The following is an 8,777-nucleotide window of genomic DNA, read 5'->3' as shown; positions in this document are numbered from 1 at the left end:
AAAAAAATAACTTAAGAGGAAGCATCATGAGGGTTTCGTGCCAGCTGCAGACAATCTGGACGTGGATCCCACTGCTGCCAGCTGTGCCAAGTGTGTCCAAGTGTGTCGTAAGAGTAAGAAGAAGAAGTACAAATCATCAAGCTCATCATCCACATCATCTTCGTCTTTGTCGTCCTCATCGTCGTCCTCATCATCATCATCATCAGATGATGATGATGACAAGACAAGAGGGTCCTCAAGGCATACAAGAAGAAGAAGTCCATGAGTGCAGCTTGTAAAGTTGTGGGGGTTGATAGAAATACTATCATCTTAAATGCTCCAATTGCGGAGCTCGCAATTGGTGCCCCGGAAAGGTTTTTTTTCTAATTTGATCAATTTTGGGTGTAATTTTTCTTAAAAAAATAATTCCCCTGCGGGAGCCCTGGTTGTTGTTTTTTTGTTTTAATAACAATTTGGTTGTACATTTAAAAAAAAAATACAATTGCCCTGCGGGAGCCCTTGACTTTTTTTTTTCAATTAAGTTCAGTTACACAAACACAACCCACAACCCCAAAATGGAGAATCACCTGGAGAATGTCCTGCTGAATGAGTTGATGGAGGAGGAGTTCATGGAAGAGGCCGCACGGCCAGTGCCAAACACCATCAACCGCCTCAACCCTCCTGTCCCTGCCCTTCATGGAGGAGACAGAACGGGAGAGTACTCAAGTTCCCTCAACCCTATGTTCCCTCAGCCCTATGTTCCCTCAGCCCTATGTTCCCTCAGCCCTATGTTCCCTCAGCCCTATGTTCCCTCAGCCCTACTGTATGTTCCCTCATCCCAAAACAGACCCTATGTTCCCTCATCCCAAAACAGACCCTATGTTCCCTCAGCCCTATGTTCCCTCATCCCAAAATAGACCCTATGTTCCCTCAGCCCTATGTTCCCTCAGCCCTATGTTCCCTCAGCCCTATGTTCCTTCAGCCTTATGTTCCATCAGCCCTATGTAATACTCTTTTGTTTTGTCTGTCTGTCTGTCTGTCTGTCTGTCTGTCTGTCTGTCTGTCTGTCTGTCTGTCTGTTTGTTTGTTTGTTTGTTTGTTTGTTTGTTTGTTTGTTTGTTTGTTATAAGATATTTCTAGCAAGATATATAAACAAGACCAGGAGACCTGGTTCTGCCAGACCCAGAATAAATTCCTAGTACTTTATAAGATCAAAGCACTACATCACGCCGGACTTCGCATGACGTGTCAGCCTGTGTCCCTTTTATGCCCATGTATGGAGAAGAAAGGGACAGACCGAGGTCCCTTTTGTGCCCATGTATGTAGGCTGTCTGTCCCTTTTATACAGCCGGTCTTTTTCGCCCATGTATGGACGAAAAAGACCGGCTGTGCAACGGGAAACGTTGCAGAGCCTCATGTAGGCCAGACCCTGGGTCTGGCAAAAAAAATGGGGTCCAGGGACCCTCAGGGTTCAATGAGGGGGTTCTACATGGACTCTTACAGGTCTGTAACTCTGAGAATGTACAAATGGAGAGTTATAGGTGTCCTTGAAACTTTGAGAACCACTGATCTAGGAATTTAAAAAAAATAATTAAGAATTGTTCAAGTGCAGCTCCAAGTTAGTAAAATAATAACGTAAATATCCGTTATATAATAATACAGTAAAGTATAAAACAGCAGTGCAGTGAACTGAAGCGTTCAAAATACAAAATAATCATCATGTGATGAATTACATGGTATCGGATTGGTCGATACAGATACTAGCATTTTAGGCCGTATGCAAACATGCTTACTGTGCGTTCTCTTGTATTTTTCCTTTGTCTTGCACTATGCTAGCACTGCTGAGGGTGTATAGTGATGTATACTGTATATTGCATAATGTTGCATATCTTATTTATAATTTTTGCCAACTTAGTGAGGGTGTTGCTTTGACTGTGATGTTTTACCATCACGCTGTATCCACTTTCTTCTTGCCCTGTAATCTGTATTCTTAACTGCTGCCTTTGGCGACTAAATTACCCTCCTTGTCTTAAATCAGTCATTGCTACCGTGCAAGAAATTCAATAGATACGCATTCAGCACATAATTATCTGCCGTTATCGACCAGCTGAATGATTGTGTAAGCAGTAGCAATCTTTTGCGTCATTCATCCTGGTAGCCATTGTAAGAAGCTACGGTAGACAGTATTATACACCATGATCAGTGAACAGGTACATTGGCCAACCAAAACCAACGCACACAAAAACACAGATGTGTCTGCAACCTAATTTAAACTTCTAAGGTTCTTATGCTGTGTTCACACTGGCAGTTACAAAGCTACAGTTTACATTCATTTTCAATGTAAACCAGCGACATGAAGATACATCAAACATTCATAGCTGCTACAAAAACTACAACAGCTACAAAGCTACAAAAAAGTTGAGCTGGTTTCAACGTCAGATACAAAGATACAAAGCAAAAAATATGCTGTGTAACTTTGTATCTTTTGTACAGTAGGTTGCCAGTGACTTTGACCAGTTTAACTTTCAAAACCTTTGCATCATGCATGTCACACAAACAGAATGCGGCACACAACACCAATGGTTTTGATTATGTGGATTGTGGAAGTTACAGTAAATGGTGGATTTGCGGATAGGACTCTATATGAACAAACTGGTTATATCAACAAAACGCATCGCATTCTGTTTGTGACATGCATGAAGCAAAGGTTTTGAAAGTGAAACTGGTCAAAGTCACTGGCCACCTAATGTATCTGCCAGTGTGAACGCAGCATAAAACATTCAAACCTTCTTAATTTGAAAAATCACACCCAGTGTGAAGTGGGCGGTGTGGTCACAGTGGTCATCACAGTGATGGAAGTGATTCACTTAAAAAAAAACATAAAAATGTGTTTTTTAAGTACTGCTATTCATAGGGCTGCACATGTGTCATGTGTTTCGCTAGCCAATCACAGTCCTGAATTTGCAAAGTCAGCCAATCACATTACAGCTAGTGGTGATGACACTAGCTGTAATGGGATTGGCTGACTTTGTAAAAGTATAAATTTGCATTGACTGTGGAAGGGTTAGCGTTATAGACTGCGTTGTAGACTATTGGCCAATCACGGTGCAGGATTGGTCAGTGTCCAAACCTCACTTATAGGGGGCGGTTACACCGCCCCAAAAAAAGAGAAGAAAAAACAAATCCCCCAAATGAGTCACATGCTACCAGTCCCACATACTGTATATATATTCCAAATCTGTTCCAGTCATTATTCCAGATCCCTTCCAGCTGTTCCACACGGCTACATATTGGGTCAAGAAGATTGATGTCTTATTGATGATGCCATATTATCTGGTAGAGATATGCTCTCCACTGACTGAGCACCACTTTCTAGATATTTGGGCTTATAGTCTTTCATCTGGGATGTCTGGCAGTGTTTCAGACCGTGTTTCTTCAAATGATTTCTGCATCCTCTGGATGACAACGTTGTGACGTGTGGTACGCTGGTGTCTCTTCAGCACACCTAACACATTGAAACTCCGGTTACACTGTATGCAGTGGTAAGGTTTTTCTCCGGTATGGATACGCTGGTGTGTCTTCAGGCTAGCTAAGATATTGAAACTCTTGTCACACTGTTTACAATAGAAAGGTTTTTCCCCCAGCAGAGATATGCACATATGGAGATTTGATCTTCAAATGCACTGATGTCAGACACAACAGAAACCTTTCAACATGCACTGATGTCAGACACAACAGAAACCCCACGGTCCCCAGTCAAATGCACATACATAGATTGAAATGCCCCCGCATTGTGTCATTTAAAAATAATTATACGATGGCGTGTAGATCGACTAATCCTGAAAACTTGACACACACACACACACACACACACACACACACACACACACACACACACACACACACACACACACACACACACACACACACACACTCACACTACCTTGACAGCCGGGCTACCATCTAACTTGCTCTGTAAAGCAGATGGAACAGAGCAGTTTATGGCGCTGGGTCTCATATTGACATGACAGCCAGTGGTAGATTCAACAAAGCTTTTTTTCCACAGAACCAACCAAGCCAAACGTTTACCATTTATGCCTTCTGTTGTTTCGTTGTATGAAGACAGATGTTTAAAATAAGATAAGATGTGAAATACGAAAGTGTCCACACTGCACAGCCAAATATTTGCCAGACTAAAACAAAAGCCAAAACACAAAAAAAGTATCTTAACAGTCCTGCTTTCAATAAACCAAATTGAAGGCATGAGCGTGTGTGCGTGCGCTCGTCTGTGTGTGTGTGTGTGTGTGTGTGTGTGTGTGTGTGTGTGTGTGTGTGTGTGTGTGGTCGCGGCCATATATGTTTGTGCACTTTAGTTGGGAAGCCTGGCTCGTGGCTCCCTCTAGTGTTGTTTCTCAGAGTATTGGACTCGAGTCATAGTGACTCGACTCGAGTCTGACTCGAGTCGCATATTTGACGACTTGCGACTCGACTCGGACCTTGTATGTAAAACTTGCAACTCGACTCGGACTTTGAATGTAAAACTTGCGACTTGACTCGGACTTGGAAGGTAAAAGACCAACGAGACTTGAGACTCGACTCGACTTGCTAGCCAATGACTCCCGACTCGACTCGACTCGAGACAAGATGACTCGGACGACTTGTTTTGTCATCGGAGTTCCCCCCCATAATAAACACAGCAGTTGAGATTTCATTTGGCCAGAACTTTCTGAATTTTACTTGAATTCTTATAATTGTAATGTTTATATGATCTGTAAAGTTTATATTTTCATTTGTTATCAGTCATGAATTTATTCATAATTTATTATAATTTATATCCTTATTTTCTGTAATTTATTTCCATGCGCAATCGCGCATAATAAACAGCGCAGTTGAGATTTCATTTGGCCAGAACTTTCTGAATTTTACTTGAATTCTTATAATTGTAATGTTTATATGATCTGTAAAGTTTATATTTTCATTTGTTATCAGTCATGAATTTATTCATAATTTATTATAATTTATATTCTTATTTTCTGTAATTTATTTCCACACGCATCTTCAAGCCAGGGTGCCGTAGATACATAACCGGAAAACTCGCCCCAAAACACCATCGCCCCCATTTGTTTTCGCGGACCAGCGGTTCTTGTATTCGGATTCCTGTAGTTGTTTTACTGAGGATAAGGTTAGAAATAAGTTTACGGTTAGCCATGTTATTAGTTTTACTGAGGTTAAGTTTAGGAATAAGGTTAGGCTTAGGCATAGTTTAATGAGGTTAAGTTTAGGAATACCAGGTGAATATCACCGGATTTCCCCCGGGGTGACTGTTTTGGGGCGAGAGTTTTGGTGTTTGTCTGCAGTGGGCAACAGCGCATGCGTCCGCAATAATGCTATCAGGATCAGATTATTAGATATTATTATCAGATATTAGAAGTATATTGGGTACCAAATATACTTACCAAAGAAGTTTTACTCTGGGCTCATCCATTCATTGCACTGACCCAAGTTTATTGTAGGCCAAAGATTTATATATTTGTAATGGTTAAGGTTTCTTTATACCTGCCCAATAATCTCTCTCTCTGTGTGTGCGTGCATATATATATATATATATATGTATATATATATATATATATATATATATATATATATATATATATATATATATATATATATATATATATATATATACATACATACATACATACATACATACATACACACACACACACACACACACACACACACACACACACACACACACACACACACACACACACACACACACACACACACACACACACACACACACACACACACACATATCTAGGTGTGCCCTGGGATCTTTTGGCTATGCCAGGTTCTGAGAAACACTGCTTTAGTGTAATTTAGCCTTTCCCAAGTTCTAACTAAATTATCAGACATGTAATGTTGTAATGGATAAATGAACAGCTTTATGCTGGTTTAATTCTTGACTTTAAGATACGGTTTCTCTCTTCAAGATATAAATCTGAGTGCTTTGTGGGTGGGCTGGGGAACAATAGTAGTGAGGGACTTGACAACCTTGTGACTCGACTTGTGACTCGGCTTGACTTGCCCACAACAGAAAGACTTGGGACTCGACTTGGACTTGGGACCAAATGACTTGGGACTCGACTTGGGACTCGGACCTGAGGGTGGATTGACTTGGGACTCGACTTGGACTTGGGACCAAAGACTTGGGACTCGACTTGGGACTCGGACCTGAGGGTTGGATTGACTTGGGACTCGACTTGGACTTGGGACCACATGACTTGGGACTCGACTTGGACTTGGGACCAAACGACTTGGGACTCGACTTGACTCGGACCGGAGCGACTTGAACAATACACTGTTGTTTCTAAATTGAAAGCATGAGCGCGTGCGCGTGTGCGTGCACGCCTGTGTGTGTGGTCGCGGCCATATATGTTTGTGCACTTTAGTTGGGAAGCCTGGCTCGTGGCTCCCTCTAGTGTTGTTTCTACAGAATTGCTGGGTGGGTGGTAAAAACGAGCGCGCCTTCTCCAATTTCCCTGGTTCTCCAATCTCCCTGTAACATGCACACATATATTATATACATACACACATATATATAAAATATACACATATATATAGATAAATATACATAATATTTAAATTAATTATATATATATATATATATATATAAAAATCCCTGCTCCTGCTGTCCATAAGCTTGATAAACAGCCAAATAAGAAAAAAGAAAACAAGAATGGGGTTCACTTTAAACTAGAAATGGCTCTAAACTTGATTGTGTATATATATATATATATATATATATATATATATATATATATATATATATATATATATATATATATACACACACACACACACACACACACACACACACACACACACTATATTCACATTATATTCCCTTTCTAGTTTTAAGTGATCTCCATAGAGCTGTTCTTCTTTTTCTTTCTTGGATCAATGGATCTAACATTAAGCTGATTCCTCTTTGTAAAGTTGTAAAGACAAAACAATGACATTTGTTTTACATTAATGTTCTAATAACAATGTTATATTATCATTCAAATCTTAGTGTTTTGATAATTAGTTGGGGGCCGGCCAACTTGCAATATCCTCATGGCCGTTCACTTTGAGGACAGTATACTTGCAGATTGCCAGTCCCTGGTACATACACGGTTGAGAAGCATTTATTTAGAGCACTTTATACTTTGTAGTGAACTATATATAGTGCTGTTTTTGGTTATTATTTTCATTATTATTTCCTTTTAAATATGTATAGAATTTGATAGGGTATTGATTCCAACTTGCGCTCCAGATGGCTTCTTGTTGTGTTTTGAAAAGGTACTTATTGTGTTGTCATTCTTGAATAAAGACATTTCTCTGAACCCAAGATGATCAGTATTTATTTTTCTCCAGCAATTGAATACAAGGTCACACAGCAGTGACATTTTATGCCTGCCCTAGGACAGGGTTTTTTAATCTGGTTGCCACAGCACCCCAGGGTGTCATCATGCCAGTCCAGCAGTGCTCTGGAATATTTGATAATATGAATTATAAGAATTTTCAATATCACAAAGTAATTTGATATAACTGTAAGTTATTTTGAATCAGTTCTAACCAAAACTTATATTCCCTCAAGTTTTCCTTGTGACATAATGTACACGTATACGTACCCTCAGAACATGCTTTCAACACGTACAATTTAATGTTGTGGTCACCATCATCATCGGTGTAAAGAAAAATTGGGGGAGCCCGGGGGAGGGGGGGACCCAACAGGTGACCCCAACAGCACATTATGGAAAGGCCATATAAGATACAGTCTAATTTGGGATGAGGGAACATAGGGCTGAGGGAACATAGGGTCTAATTTGGGATGAGGGAACATAGGGCTGAGGGAACATAGGGTCTAATTTGGGATGAGGGAACATAGGGTTGAGGGAACATAGGGCTGAGGGAACATAGGGACTAATTTGGATAAAATAAAATTGTTAGGGATTGAGGGAACATAGGGCTGAGGGAACATAGGCATGACCCCCTGTCTCCTCCATGGCATCTAGCCCTGAACCTGAAAAGGTGGAGAGGAGGTCAAGGAAGAGGCAGCAATCCCGTGCCACCCCCTAACCCCTGCCCCTGCCCCTGTGCCAGTGTGTGAGGAGACAGAGAGTGAGCATGAGGACCTAACCCCTGCCCCTGCCCCTGTCCCTGTGCCAGTGTTTGAGGAGACAGAGGGTTCGCCCATGGCCCAAGAGGAGACAGAGGGTTCGCCCATGGCCCAAGAGAGTGAGCATGAGGACATAGTGCCAGACAGCCCCGTTCCCTAGACATAGATGGGGTGGTGGTGGAGCTGTCCAAGCTCGCTGCAGTCAAGGCCGCGATCCATTATATGTTTGTGCCGGAGTGGCCAGTGGGGGGCCAGACACTTAAGTGGCCCGTGCTTAAAAAGCTCCACTGGGCCCTGGTCCCCAGCTCCAATGTTGAACCGAGCGGGTTCCTTTTGTCCCTGGGAGACGCCAAAAAATTAACCTCACGCATCCAGCGTGACCTGGCCAAGAGTCTGCAGGGACTCTTGGTCAGGCTGCCCATTAGGGAGAGGAGGCGTCCTTCCATTCAAAAGAACCCGCTGTACAATTTTAAAAAGTTCAACATTATAGCTGGGGACCAGGACTTCGTGCTCCGCCTAGTGGATGAGGCCCTGGAACAATTGGATACACCAAGGGGGACCAGGGTGATGCTGTTTTGCACAAAGCTGGGGGACAAGTCACCGGCCCCTGTTTGTCTGGAGGAGCTGGTGC

Source organism: Gymnoscopelus microlampas (genome assembly GCF_963454915.1).
Source record: "Gymnoscopelus microlampas genome assembly, chromosome: 6".
Taxonomy (NCBI): domain Eukaryota; kingdom Metazoa; phylum Chordata; class Actinopteri; order Myctophiformes; family Myctophidae; genus Gymnoscopelus; species Gymnoscopelus microlampas.
This window is presented reverse-complemented; position numbering follows the sequence as displayed.